The sequence below is a fragment of the Zingiber officinale genome, chromosome 3B (genome assembly GCF_018446385.1).
Source record: "Zingiber officinale cultivar Zhangliang chromosome 3B, Zo_v1.1, whole genome shotgun sequence".
Lineage (NCBI taxonomy): Eukaryota > Viridiplantae > Streptophyta > Magnoliopsida > Zingiberales > Zingiberaceae > Zingiber > Zingiber officinale.
This window is the reverse complement of record NC_055991.1, coordinates 73,811,682-73,827,424: the sequence shown is the minus strand read 5'-3', so window position 1 is coordinate 73,827,424 and position 15,743 is coordinate 73,811,682. Positions and strand designations below refer to the sequence as shown.

General features: G+C 34.1%; 1 long non-coding RNA gene across 2 annotated transcripts; it reads left to right on the top strand.

Annotated features, from left to right (window-relative positions):
- Positions 1 to 3,457: 3,457 nt before the first annotated feature.
- LOC121968356 lies at positions 3,458 to 11,462 on the top strand. Of its 2 annotated transcripts, XR_006108090.1 has the most exons (4): positions 3,458 to 3,507; positions 3,612 to 3,702; positions 11,105 to 11,293; positions 11,368 to 11,462. It is a non-coding gene; the product is annotated as an uncharacterized LOC121968356 (long non-coding RNA). The 2 variants fall into 2 exon arrangements; XR_006108089.1 differs by lacking the exons at positions 3,458 to 3,507; positions 3,612 to 3,702 and adding an exon at positions 10,439 to 10,611.
- Positions 11,463 to 15,743: the final 4,281 nt, after the last annotated feature.

The following is a 15,743-nucleotide window of genomic DNA, read 5'->3' as shown; positions in this document are numbered from 1 at the left end:
TAATTTTTAATCATTCTAACATATTCATCTTTAATTCTAATTTTATTATGTAAAATTTTATTTTAACTCCTTGAAAAATAACATATTCAATTTGTCTTATTATGATTTAACGATTAAATCATATAAAAAAATCAAGAATCTTATTAAAATAAAGTTTTAAAATTTTTAACCATTCTAACCTATTCATTTTTAATCCTAATTTAATTATGTAATATTGTATTTTAAAAAAGTCTCTTTAAAAATAATATATTCAATTTATCAATCACTTCAATTGTCTTTTTTAATTTGGACGATAATAACTTCTAACAAAAGCATTAATAGCCACCAAAAATAAATAAATAGTGATAACTACTTTTTAATATGGACTACATCAATTGCTACGAAAAATACGTTAAAATAAATCTGGACTCTAAACTCTTTAAACATATAATCACTTTTAAAAGATTCTAATTTAAATGAACTAAAACTATAATTTGAATCAAATTCAAATTATCTAACTCGGTTTTTTAAACTCTAAAACATATAATGAAGAATACAGTCAAACCAATTTAAATTATCTAATTTTGTTGAGTACTAAATTATTCACGCCAACCTAAATTTTTTAATTTAATTTCACTCTAACTTAGTCTTATTATGATTTATCAATTTAATTCATATAAAAAATTTGAATCAAACAAGAAAAATCACTTCAATTGAAGAATCTTTTCAATGGAGATGATAAAGTGTTTTTTAATTGGGATGAGGGTTAATTCTCAATTTAGTCCTTCGTTATTTAACATGGTACTGATTTCGTCCCTAATTTTTCAATTGATCAAATTTAATCCTCCAATTTTCGAACGTTTTCCCAAATTGATCCTTCCGTCTAAATCCTCGTTAAAATAAATGGGAAGCCTTGTTTAACCGGTGGAAGTGACCTATGTCTTGCTGGACAATTCCTAATTTAGTCCCTCATTATTTGACGTAGTCCCGATTTCGTCCAAGGATAGTTTTAAAATGGAGGTCGTCTGCTACTCGGCGCAGCTCCAGCTGCCGGACTCCATGTCGACGCCTGCGAAGCGGGCGAGGGCGGAGGCGACGATGAGGGAGATGGGATTGGCGGCCGCCATGGACACTAGAATCGGCGGGTGGCACGTCAAAGGCATCAGCGGCGGCGCGTCAGCATCTGCGTCAAGCTCCTCACCCGGCCGTCGCTCCTCTTCCTCGACGAGCCCACCAGCGGCCTCGACAGCGCCGCCGCCTATCACATCGTCCACCGGATCACGCGCCTCACCCGCCGCAAGAGGATGACGGTCGTCGTCACCGTCCACCAGCCCGACAGCGAGGTGTTCGACCTCTTTGATCGCCTCTTCCTCCTCGTCTATGGCAGCACTGTCTTCTTCGACCCTACTCCGGTGGCTACCGAGGTACCAACTCAATCTCAAAGCTCAATTAAGGCTTGAATTCTCTCTTTCGACCTATGGAAATTCAGCCTTGCTCAAACTTTTCTCAATTCTTTGCTTCCAACGGTTTCGCCTGCCCTTCTCTGCGCAATCCTTCCAATCATTTTCTCAGAACAATCAACAAAGACTTCGATACGGTCAGTGCTTCTTCTTCGCAGCTTATAAACCAACAAAGGAAACAAGTTTCTAAATCTCGAACTCAATCAATGTCAGGATTAGGGAAATAGCGCAAGAATAAAAGCAACTGATCATTTCCACCGGTTAAATAAGTCTTCCCGTCTATTTTAACAGGGATTTGGACAGAAGGATTGATTTGGGAAAACGTTCAAAAATTGGAGGATTAAATTTGATTAATTGAAAAATTAGGGACGAAATCGGTACTACGTCAAATATTGAGGGACTAAATTAGGAATTATCCAAGTCACTTCCACCGGTTAAACAAGTCTTCCCGTTTATTTTAACGGGGATTTAGACGGAAGGATCAATTTGGGAAAATGTTCGAAAATTGGAGGATTAAATTTGGTCAATTGAAAAATTAGGGACGAAATCAGCACCACGTTAAATAACGAGGGACTAAATTGAGAATTAACTCATTGGGATGACGATAATTTTCACGGGTTGACATTATATGAGTGATTATTCTAATATTAATAAGTTTTAAAGCTAATTCATAACGGGTGTAAAATATCTCATTGGAAGCTTGACTTCCCTTATGTAAAGAGCCATCGTGTCATGATATAATTCCCCCTAGGGGTGTAATCGAGCCGAGCCGAGCCGAACTCTTGGATGTTTGAGTTTGGCTCGTTTATAATCGAGCCGAGCTCGAGCTTTATTTAATGAATATATTCATTGCTCACGAGCTTATTCGAGCTTTTATCGAACCTAAACGAGCTTAATAAATATAAATTATAAATTTAAATATTCATTAAAACTAAATTATATATTTTAAAAAAATTATAATATTCTTGTTAAAATTTATAATTTTATTCTAATAAATAAATTTAATATATTTGTCTATGTTTTTCATAAGTAAAGTATAAAATTTATAAATTTAATACCAAAACTATTATTTTTTTATTTAAAAGTTGATTTATGAACTTAACGAACATGTTCACGAGCTAACGAGCCGAATATTGTGAAGCTTGAGCTTGGTTTGTTTATCTTAACAAGTCTCGTTAAACGAGCTCAAATGAGCTTTTATCGAATTAAGCTTCGAATAGCTCACGAATGGCTTGACTCATTTACACCCTTAATTCCCCCTATAATTTATCGATATATATTTAATTAGGGACTGACACCTTATATTTCAAAAAGTATTAATTGCTTTAAAAAAATAGTCACCGTTACTTTTCAACATGGATTTTAGTAATAAATTGTTTAAATATTTAATCACTTTTAAAATTCTCTAACGATGAACTAAAAATATAATTGAATCAAATTTAAATCATCTCATTTGACTTTAAAATTTTAAACCCCTATAACCAAGAATACAAGTGAACCCATTTAAATTATCTAATTTGATTGAACTCTAAATTATTCACACCAACCTAATTTTTTTTAATTTAATTTAACTCTAACCTAGTCAATTATAAATTCGAGCTCAATTCAATTATAAATAAATTTTAATTACTTGATTAAGTTTTAAAAAATAAATATAACACAAACCTTCCTATTCGTTTTTTTAGACTCACCTCATTCGATCGGATCGTTTTCTGTAAAATAGCCGTTTAACGGGAAACGAACTTTGAGCGGTGGGCTCATTCCATTCCACTACCCTGTTTTTTCTTTTCATTTTTCGCTTTCTCATTCGTTCGAAGGGAAAATTCTGCCGCTTCGTTTCATTTATTCTTCTGCGTTTTCGATCCTCGTTAGGGTTTCGCGAGGTGTAATCGTCTTGCTTCTACTTCCAGATCGATCGGTCACATTGTAGGGTTCCAAAGCTATTCTTTCCGGTTTCGAGGCAAAGATGATCTATCGGAAGGGCTCCATGGTATGGATCGAAGACAAAGACTCTGCTTGGGTGGAGGCTGGAGTGATCGATGAGAAGGACCCGCTCCAGAGGAAGAAGGTAGCTTGCTTTTTCTCTGTCTAGTTTTCTTGATTCTAAAGTTTGCTCGATTCTTGTTAGACGGATTTTTTTCTTGGTTGTCAATTTCAAGAGCTTCTTCTTAGGTTTTATGTATCCTTGAGTTCTTCCGGGTGCTTTTGTTTGCTGGGCATTTTTTATGATCTCTCAAGAAGATATGCACTCAACGAGATATACGTGAGTAATTCTCAAGATCCATCCCGACATAACATACGCAGTCAATACTTCTTTTACTTCTTTGTGGCTGCATTTTCTGATATTTTTTTCTTCTTTATCTTATTAATTTCTTTTTGAAGTGCTTTTTTTTTTCATTTTTCCCCTATCCTTTGAAGTACCAAAATAAAGATAAAAAAATGTAAATCCTTTTTTGATTTTTTTGACCGGTGATAGTTTTTCAAAAAGTTTTAACAACAGTCACATAAAAGAAGCACAATACTGTACAAAGATGTTTTTAACCTTGGGGATTAGAGTTCATTTAAGACTCCAAATCAAATAAAATTAGAAATAAATTAAATATTCTATGAAATAAATAATTCTATAATTAATCAACTAAGAAAAAAACCTAATTACAAACTACGAAAGAAACCAAATTTAATTAAATTCAATTCCTAATAAGACAAGCTAATTTAGTAGCAATTATTTTTTCAGGGAGGATTTATTCCAAGATTGATCGGAGCCTTTGTTTAAGTATAGGATTATTTCTTTGCTTGATATTTTTAATTTATTTTACTTTTTTTTTCTGGGTTAGAGTCTTTAAAAGGACTCTAATTTATGCATGTTAATAATCTTTCAGTTTTATTTCTATTAGTGAGTTTCATTATGTGTGAGATTATTGTTCCTTATGTTGCATACATTTAATTGTTATGCATTAAATGCAGTTTTCTACCCTTGTAGGACTGTAATTTATTGTGCATTATCTTTTTTTCTTTCCCTCATTTTATATGTTTTTCTCTCTTTCCTAATCTCATTTGTAAATTTTACGTAGCCGCTTTGGGAAATTTGTAGAAATTCAGTTTGATGCAAGTAGTAGAATATGTGGGGGCTGCAGTTAGAACTTACTTGTTTGAAAGGTCTCGTGTGATAAAGATCACATACTTGGAGAAGAATTACCATTGTTTTCTTTTCAATTATGTACCTCTGGAAAGGTATACATTTATTGTTATGCTGGCCATATTCGTTAAAGTCCTTTGTCTTATTGAACTACCTCAAGTTATAATAATATCCTTTGAACATAAATTGCATATGACATTTTTTTGTTTTTCTTAATATGTTAAAAAAAAAAAAGACAGTTCGGTGCACGAAGCTCTCGTTATGCGGGGTCCCGAGAAAGGATCCATTGTACACAGTCTTACCCTGCTTTTTGCAAGAGACTGTTTCCAAAATTCGAACCCGTGACCTTTTAGCAAAGCAACAATTTTACTGTTGCGCCAAGGCTCCCCTTCTTATTTTTCTTAATATGGTTGGCCAGAAATTTATTTGCATGTAGAAGACAATTGGAAGCAAATGTTTTTATTCAGAAAAATGTTGAGATGTCTATTACACCATGCTTCATGTATGTTAATGCAGTTGCTGTTGTACTCCCATCTAGTATTCATGGTTTCCTTGGTCTACAGTATAGTTTTAAAAAGCGGTCGCTTCGATCGCTTAAGCACGAGGCGGAGCGAGGCGCAGGCGTCACGCTTCTGTGAACTCGGAAGCGCAAGCCTTCCAAGAAGCGTGCGCTTCGATGCGCGTCGCGGCGCTTCCCTGCGCATCGCAGCGCTTCTCTGCGAGTCGCAAAGTTTTTGCTGCTTTCCTTTTTTTGTTTTTTTTATTTGTTTTATTTATAAGTTTTTAAAGCCCTAAAGAACCTCATTAATGTTCATCTGCTTCAAATCGCTGCTGCCTCTTCATCTTCCTCACGTCGCGATCGTCCCTAGATTCCAGGTAAGCTTCGTCTTTTCCTTGCTTCGCCTCTTCCTATGAAATTTTCCAACTTTGTCGGTGAAATCTTGCTGTCGCACATTCACGGGAAGCTTCTTCGGCGTCCGACGATGCTTCCGGCGCCATCGGAGCATCCGGCGAAACTTCCAGCACCGCGGGACAATTCCAGCGACACCAGCGGCAGCGACCCGCGATGCCTCCGGCGACTCTGGACGCCTCCGGCAGCGCCGGAAGCATCGCCGGACTCCTCCGACGGCTCCGGCATCGTCGCCGGACGCCTCCGGTGTCGCCGGCAGCGTCCTGTGATGGTTTTGGTGCCGCCGCGGCGGTTTGCGGTCGGGCGTGAGCCCTGTAGCAGCGTCAACTTTTTTTTTTGCATTTAATTAAATTAAAGAACTCCTCAGTTAAATGGGGTATTTCGAATATATTTTATAAAGCCTAATTAAATTATTCCAATAAAATATATAAATTATATTTAAATTAAAAAAAATCTAATAATTTTTATTACTTAATATAAATCAGATTTAAAAATTATAAAAAAATATATTTAAAATATAAAAATCTAATAAAGTTTATTAATTAATATAAATCAGATTTAAAATTTATAAAAAATATATTTAAAATATAAAAAAATAATTAATTTATATAAATCAGATTTAAATATATAAAAATATATTAAAAAATTTATTAATTCAAATAAATCAGTAAATCAGTTTTAAAATTTAAATACATAAAAAATATTTAAAAAATTAAAATATAAAAATCTGATAGATTTTATTAATTAGATTTAAATATATAAAAAATATATTTTAAATATAAAAATCTAATTAATTTATATAAATCGGATTTAAATATATAAAAAATTTATTTAAAATAAAAAATTATTAATTCAAATTTCAAATAAATCAGTAAATCAAAATTAAAATTTAAATACATAAAAAATATATTAAAAATAAAAAAAATTGATAAATTGTATTAATTAGATTTAAAATTTTAAATATATAAAAAATAAATTTAAAATTTAAAAATATAATAAAATTTTTTAATTATATGATAAATCAGATTTAAATTCTATAATTAATTGTTTCCCCTGTTTTTTTATTTTATTGATTGATTGATTATTATTGATTTCATTTTCAGCAGTATTGATTTTTAATCATGTCAAATACAAGTACAACAACTCCATCAACTCGAAAGGATATTGCTTGGAATTATGCAACATGTTCAGATCCTAAAAATCCAAATGTTGCTGGTTGTATTTTCTGTGGTAAAGTAACAAATGGTGAAATTTATCGACACAAGCTACATTTAGTTGGGGGCAATAGAAATGTAAAAGCTTGTCCGAAATGTCTCGAGCATGTTAAAGAAGAAATTAGAGAGTTCATGCAAAAAAAAAGAGTAATTTGAAGAATCAAATGGATGAAATTCCGCATTCTGATGATGTTGATAATTTGGAAGATTTGGAAGAACATGAAGAAGATGATCATCAAACTAAAGTGAAAGGGAAACGACCAATATCTGATTCAAGCAACCATCCTACGGTCCAAGGTAAAAAGTGTAAACAAACTAGACCTATTAACCTTTATTTTATGAAAGATGTCGATGAAATTGTTAAGCAAAGACGTGCAAAAAATAAAGGACAATTTGATGAAAATAAAAAGAAGTTAAGAGATATTGCAGTTGAGAAATTTGCAAGATGGATGTATGATGCTGGAATTCCCTTCAACGCTGTAAAATATGATTTTTTTTTAGCCTTGTATTGAAGCTATTGGACAATTTGGATCGGGGATGAAACCTCCATCATATCATGAAGTGAGGGTTAAGTATTTGAAGAAGAAGTTGACAAATACGAACTCGCTTCTCAAATCCCATGAAGAAGATCATGCTAAGTTTGGGTGCACAATCATAGCAGATGGATGGACCGATAAAAAGGGTAGGACTCTTATAAATTTTTTGGTGAATGGTCCCAAAGGAAGTGTATTTGTCGAATCAATTGATGCTTCAGGCTATTCTCACACAACGGACAAGATGTTTGAGTTACTTTCTAAATTTGTGTATCGCATTGGAGAAAAAAATGTGGTTCAGATTGTAACAGATAATGCAAGCTGCAATATCAGTGCAGGTAATATTTTAAATTTTTGTTACTTTCAATTATAATTGAATTATATTTTTAATATTTTTTTACTAAATTTATTTGTTTTTTCAGGTTGTCTTTTGGAAAATCGATTTCCACACTTGTATTGGACTCCTTGTGCAGCTCATTGTTTAAATTTGTTGCTTGAGGATATATTCAAAATTCCTCATCTCAGAAAATTGCATGAACGAGCGTTGATGGTTAATGGTTATATTTACAACAGGCCACAAGTATTGAGCATGATGAGAGAGTTTACTGGACAGAGAGACATGGTAAGAACTGCAAAGACACGTTTCGCAACAGTTTTTTTGACTTTAAAGCGGTTTCATGTACAACAAGCAAATCTGAGAAAGATGTTTACATCTGAAAAGTGGGCAAATAGTCGATTTTCTAAGAAGACTGCAGGAAAACGTGTAGCAGAAGTGATATTGATGCATTCTTTTTGGAAAAATATGATTTTTGCATTAAAGGTTGGTGGTCCATTGGTGAAAGTATTACGGCTGGTAGTCGGTGAAAAAAAGTCTCCTATGGGTTATATCTATGAGTCAATGGACAGGGCCAAAGAAGCTATCGCTGCATCATTTAACAATAATGAAGAGAAATATCGTAGCATTTTTGAACTCATTGACAAAAGATGGAACATTCAACTCCATCGACCTTTGCACGCAGCTGGATATTTCTTGAATCCAGAGTGTTTTTACTCAAACTCTGACATAGAAAATGATACAGAAGTGATGGAGGGTTTGTACAAGTGCATATCCAGATTAGTGAGAGGTGAGGATTTACAAGATAAGATCACGAATCAATTGGAAAAATACAAGAAAGCAGAAGGACTTTTTGGTTTGTCAATGGCTATCCGACAAAGAACTTTAAAATCACCAGGTAAATTTATAAATAATAGATTTTTCAATATTAATATTGGATGGTAATAAAGTTAATCTTATAATTTATATGTTTTTATATTTTAAGCTGATTGGTGGTTTTCTTATGGTGCATCAACGCCTGAATTAAAAATATTTGCAATGAAGATTTTAAACCTCACATGCTCTTCTTCAGGCTGTGAACGTAATTGGAGTGTTTTTGAATATGTAAGTTGGAGTTTTTTTAATACATATTAAAATTTATATTATGAACTTAACCTTTTACTTTTTACTTTTGTTTTGTAGATACATTCTAAGAAAAGAAATAAGTTGTCTCAACAACGATTGAATGATTTGGTATATATCAAGTATAATAGAGCTTTGAGGAGAAGATATGACATGCGAGAAAAAATTGATCCTATTACTTTGTCAGAGATAGATGATAGTAATGAATGGTTGTTGGGTAAATTGGATGACAGTGATAAAGACAATGATAATGATTTTGTCTACGAAGGTGAAGATTTGCGTTGGAGTGATGTAGCACGAGCATCTGGGGTTGGTGAAAGTGCATATGACTTTCGATCTCGAAATGCATCTTCTTCAAAAGGGGCATCATTATCTGCATCAGCAAAAAGAAAACAATCTTCAGCTCAAACTAGTCTTGTTAATGAAGAAGAAATTAATCTTGATGATGAAACTGAAGAAGAGGATACTGATGGATACAAATCAAGCGATGGAGCTGATGACGTAGATTTGGACAATGAAGATGAAGAAGATGATTATTTTGATATTTGATATTTCCTCTATTATATTTTCAAAGACTTATGATTTTCAATTATCTACAACTTCATCAAAGAATATTTGTTTATGGTTATTTGGATTTCAAAGACATTTTGAAAGATTTTTAATAAATATAATAGTCCTATTGTTTATTACGCTTTTATTCCGTAAAGCCCGCGCTTCGCCTTGCGCTTTGCGTTTTAAGCCCCAAGACCCTTGAGTGCTTTTTTGCACCTTGCGCTTTTGATAACTATGGTCTACAGTAATATATGACCATTAAGGAGCACACAACCATTAATTGTTATGTCAACCATTTATTTCCTATTTTCTCATTCTAGTTTACATTAGCTCCCTAGACTAATTGTACATTTTCTAATGTGGTGACATGCCCTTTGCACTTGGTACTAGTTATTTTTTTCATTCTTTCTTGCACCCGAAATACTAATCTGTTTATTTGACTCTAAATTTCCATCAGAAGGTTATTCTTAGTTTTTTAAGAATGTGCTGAGTTACATATCATGTGCATTCATTATGTGTGAGAATAATCACAACCTCATTTATTCTAGAAATTTTGTTTCATTCTCTATTTTGTTCCTCATTTCAAGGGAGCCTTTTTTCATTTTCAAAGTTAGCAAGTGAAACATTGTCCTTCTGGGTGAAAGCATTCTCAAAGGATTCAACCAAGAGATTAGAAAATTTCGGATCATTCAATTCAAACTTGGAGGTATAATTATATTCTCTTAATATCTAGACACATAATACTAGAAAAATATGTAATACAGTTACTAGTAATTTGATGATTGGATTATTTGGCAGATTGTCTCCATTAGATAATCTATATTGTCACCGTATATTTGTGCATCAACAAACACACCTTCATATCTTTTATTAATTTGGTTGTCATTTGGCATGCCTCGGGAAATACTTTTATCGACTTACTAGTTTATTGTGGTTATTTTCTTGTATACTATTGAAAATACTATTATTAATTTCATTTAGACTTCGTGGTTGTCTATTATTCTATATGAGCACACTTTTGGATTTGCTAAAAGATGGTCTTGGGCTGCTTCTCCTTTGTGATATATATATGTTGCTAAATCTTTTAAAGCTGAACGATTGTTATGCTAGCATAATAGAGATATTCTTTGTTGTTGGACATGAGGTCAATTATTCTTTTGTCTGTCAGCATAATAGAGAATCTAATCATTCAATCTACTGACTGACGGTAAATATATAATGATCATACCGATGTATATTCCTCTTGTTCAAAATCAGGTGAATACCATGGAAATAATCCAGAGATGTCATAATTGCTACACAAAGCAATTCGTCAAAAGAGTGAATGCATATTCTATTTACCAACAGCACCTTGCAAATCATCGTGTGAATGTGAGTTTGAAATCTGCATTCATTTTTGATGCTTGTTTTATCTATGACTTGAAGCAAGAAGTTAATTAGCAAAACCAATAAGTACTTCATAAGCATCACTATTGAAAATTAGAGCATACGCCTATGCACTGCATGCCATACTGCATTTGTTGTTTCATGACATAAGATCAAATATTCAGGTGTAGATGTCGAAATAACACTTGTTACCTTAATATCATTGTGGTATTATAGGTGGATTAATTGTGATTGGTGTTAATTAAATATCTTCTAGTTATGGTATTGTTTCTAGACTAGATTTGGTTTATCTTCTAGTATTCTGATCTACGCCTTCCAAACACAATGGTTCATACTACATAGAAAACCTATGTATATCTATTGTTGAGAATTAAAACCTTGTTTCTAAAAGCATGGTATATTTGAAACTTTATATAGTTTACCATGTTTATAAAAACTGTTTCTTTGTGCATCAGTGACAATGACTTCACTTTCTTAGGCTCTCCGTGATCTTCTTGAGTGCCTTTACCAATTGGACGAGTTGAATCTGCATCATCCATTGCTTAGCGTTTCTACACTGGAAGAATGTCTCTTGGAGCTATTTCAAGGAAAACACATGAAGCAAATGCAATGAACAGGTTAGGAGGGAAGTCAGATTTTGTAGAAGGTGGTGAGGTCAGTTTATATGGTATGTATCATTGTCCAATTTAATTCATTTCATTTGAAGAAAATATTTTAATTAAATTATCAACTATTTTCCAGGATCCCATTTGATGGAGTCCTCTAATTGATGTCATTGATGGGTATTCTCCAACACTTCCTCATCTTAAGGGCCTTCAAAATGGAGATACTGCTACTAGTACAATAAAACAGGTAAAAATATTTATACCCAACCTTCTGGACCTTTTAATTATGATGATAAATCTTTTAAAAAAATAAGATAATGATTTTTGAGTCTTTGTTTTCAAGTAGAAAGGTTTCTTTATCATTTGAAGAAAATTTTACTGTCATTTTTAAATTCACTATGTTCTTATGGTATTTATAAATGCTCAATGGTTAAATTGATCAATCTTATCATAATGAAATGATAGAGGCACCAACCAACCCATGCTTTGAAATTTCATGTCTTGCTGGGCTGCATGATTGGAATTTCACTAAAATTTTATATTAATCAGCTCAAGCAATTTCTTGTGTACTACTATGTTGATCGTGTAATGAGTTGATGTCATGCTGACATTGGACCTACTTTGTTACAATATTTCGTTCGTAAAGATGAAATTCATCTCTCGTGTATAACCATATTGATCATGCTAATGAGCATCATGTCATGCCAACATTTTGGATCCACTTTGTTACAATTTGTCATGCGTAAAGATGAATTCAAATTATGTTTATTACTTGCTTGTAGCTTGATTGAATATTTAATTGCTATAGTCATTTTCTAAAACAAGTGAAAGAAAGAAAGAATATTATAAACATAAAATGTGAATTCATCTCAAGGCATTGAAGTAAAAAAAAACTCAACTATCTAAATGATATAGTGTTATTAAAAGTATAGAATGTAAGTGAAAGGGGATTAATTGAGTAAATTTTATTTGAATTCATTCTTCACACTTTTGACATGTCGAGTATGAATTTAACATAGTACAACAAAAATATAGTTGTTTCTCTATTTGTTAGCTTTATTTGTTTGTAGAAAAATTCAGTTAAAGAAAGCGTACTAAAAGAGTAATATTCATTTAAATTTATCTCAATGTTAGTTTAGATGCTCGACGCAACACGGTACTAAAGCCTTCTAGTTATGATAGGTGACTGAAGTTCCCGAACGGAACTGTTATTTTAAACCTTGCATCTATCAGTAGAATATGTATAAATGGAAGGTTACTGATGGAATAAATGAAAGAGAACAAGTTGCGCAACAAGCTAGTGATATGGGTCGTGCTCAATCCACTCCAGATATTAATGATGATCCATTATGCATCAATGGAGGACCAATTACAAGGGCTAGAGCTAAAAAATGAAGGAAGCACTTAATGTGCTAATTGAAGATGTGAAGGCCAAAGCTACTATTGAAGAAGGTTTGACCAAGAGCAAGTCATCTGGCTTAGTCAACCTAATTTGAGCCTTAGATGAGCTAAATTAGTATTTAAGTTTCATATCTATGTAGTATGGATATGTTGGCTCAATTTGGACTCATTTTTACTTTTATTTGGGTTGTAATAATGCCATATGCTTAAAATGGCTAAGTAGTCTATATGGGTCTTTACTAAATGGGCTTTCTTTTGGCCTTTTAGGGTTTTTTGGTCACCTTATAGCTATAAATAAAGGGGGTGACGGCCACACATGTATCTTTGATATATTTTTCAATCTAAGACACGGTGAGGCTCTCGCTTGTTGGTTCTTCATTGAACTTGAACTTATTAAGGCATCTCCTTGTGGCGTTCGAAGACTTATCAACCTCAATCCCAAGGTTGTGGCGTCTTCCATCTTCTATACCAAGGTTCGTGCTTTTCTAAGCATTGGGTCGAGGTTTCTTTTCATCCATCTTATCGACTTAGACCTTCCTTCTTTCTGTTTTCAATTGTTGTGGGTTCTTGAGATATCTCTCTCGTTGGGTTCACATCATTTGGTATCAGAGCCAAGTTTTTCTAAATCGATTTGGTTATCCTTTTCTCTTTGTGCTTGAAACTTTGTCAATTTGTTCAAAATTATTTGCTTATCATTATCATCTCAATCCTAGTGAGTTTTATTCGTCTTGGTGCTAGCAAATTATTTTCGGTAAAAAAAAAAAGAGTTGACATTTAAAAAAAAAATCGGTAAAAAAAAAATTGTAAAAAAAAAACGCCGAAATTAAAAAAAAATTATTTTTTCGGCAAAAAAAAAAGGGCCGAAATTCAAAAAAAAAATCAAAAAATAAAAATAAAAAAAAAGTTGAGTGTAGGGAATTGTTATTTCTATACTAGTACTTTCCAATTCTGCATTTCTTTTAAAGTTTTGCCTATTATATTTATACTTTCCAATTCCGCATTTTTCTTTAATAATTTGCCTAGTATATTTGCACCTTCCAATTCCGCAATTTCTTTAAAGTTTTGCCTAATATACTTGCACTTTCCTATTCCGCATTTCCTTTAAAGTTTTGCCTAATATACTTGCACTTTCCTATTCCGCATTTCTTTTAAAGTTTTGCCTAGATTTAATTCTACACCTGCCTAAATTAAGTTCTGGCAAGATCCTTTTCAGTTCTTATTTCAAATATCTTTATCTCTTAGTCCCGCATTCGCATAAGTTTTGCCTAGATTCAATTCTAGCAAATTTCCTTTCTGAACTTAATTTAATTTTTCAATTCTGCAATTTGCATTCTTCTATCATTTCCTTTCTTTTATCCTATACCTTTGGGATTTTCAATCAGTCAATGATCGTTTACAAGGAATTGCCACAATTCTAAGTTCCTTAAAGAGCTAACATTAGCGAGTTGAGTGATTGAGTGACAACAAATTGCATTAATGGCGACAAATGGAGAAGAAGCAAGACCTAGAGAAACACTTGAACAACGTGCCTTGAGACAACACTTGGAACGCATGGAAATCAGATTCAATCAAATCCTCGACAGATTGGAGAGACAAGATGTTGTAATTACTGAATTGCAAAATAGCCAAGCTGGTAGAGTTCCCACACGAATTTCAAGGCAATATAACCGTGAAGACAACAACGATGATGATGATGGCATTTCTGAGGACATTGATGATAGAGTTTCTAGTGGCAGATCTGGTAGCATCAGAATTGGTGGTAGAAGGGGAAGGATGACTGATTATGTTGATAGAAACTTGGGAAATATCAAATTGAAGATTCCTTCTTTTCAAGGCAAAAGTGATCCAGACGCATATTTGGAGTGGGAAAAGAAAGTGGAATTAGTATTTGATTGTCACAACTACTCTGAAGAGAAGAAGGTAAAACTTGCTGCTGTCGAATTTATTGATTATGCTATTATTTGGTGGGATCAAGTTATTCTAAGCAGGAGAAGAAACAACGAGAGACCCGTTGGCACTTGGGAAGAGATGAAATCAATTATGAGGAAGAGGTTCATTCTGTAAAATACCGGAAAATAGGCGAATATTAATAAGGGAATTTTCCGAAATTTTTCGGAAATTTTTCGGAGCTCGTACGGACGAGTTGACGGGGATAAAACCGGGGTCCGGAAAAGCCTGTTTAGGCTACCCCATTTAAATGAGGAAAAGTTTGCTTTTTCTTTTATTTTCTTTCTTTATTTGTTTTTTTTTATTTCCTCCGTTTTTCTCTTTGTCGCCGTTTCTTCCTTGCCGAGCCACTCCCGCAAGCCCGACTTCTTCCCCCCGTGCCCTAACCGGCCGCACGGGCGATTTCTCCTCCCCGAGAGCACAAAACCCCTCGGCCACTTCTTATTCTTGCTTCTTCTCGCCACTGCCGAAGCTTCCTCTTCTTCCTTGACTCTGAATTGGCGCCGACTCCTCCTCCTCTTTGGGCTCGCGACACCGCCGGCGACCCATCTCCTTTCTTCTTACCGCCGGCCAAAGCCAAGCAGTGCTGATCAAGCCGCCGACCTCCTCTGTGCCGCGACGCTATTGCTTCCTCTTCTTCGAGCCTGATCTCTGCCCACCGACGCTGAGTTGTGCCCTAGTCGCCACTGCCGCCTTCTACTGCCGATCCTCTGCCCTATTTGTAAGCCGAGGCTTTTGGATTGGGTCTTCTTCTTCCTTTTCCTCCCTGTTCAAGACTGCTCCTTCTCAGCCCTAGCCGACGCCACTACTGCTTGTTGGAGGGGAAGGGTTAGCCGACCATCAGGTTCTGCCGAGCCCTAGAATTTCCACTGTCGGGTTCTTTCTTCATCCATCGCAACAACCAATTCAGCTTTGGGTAAGATTGATCTATATAAGAGTTAAATTGGGTATATGGCATGAAGGTCAATTGTTGCTTACTGCACAATTTCGGCAGTGGGTTTCCCGGATCGCGTGCAACAGTAGAGTGCTGCTGGTCGGATACAAGAATCGCTAAAGAGGAAGCGATTGACATCAATTTGGGTAAGACGTGGTTGATATCAAATTTGGTAGGGATTGGAGATTGAGGTATGTGTAGGATGATTGATACCTGATGTGTAGTAAGTT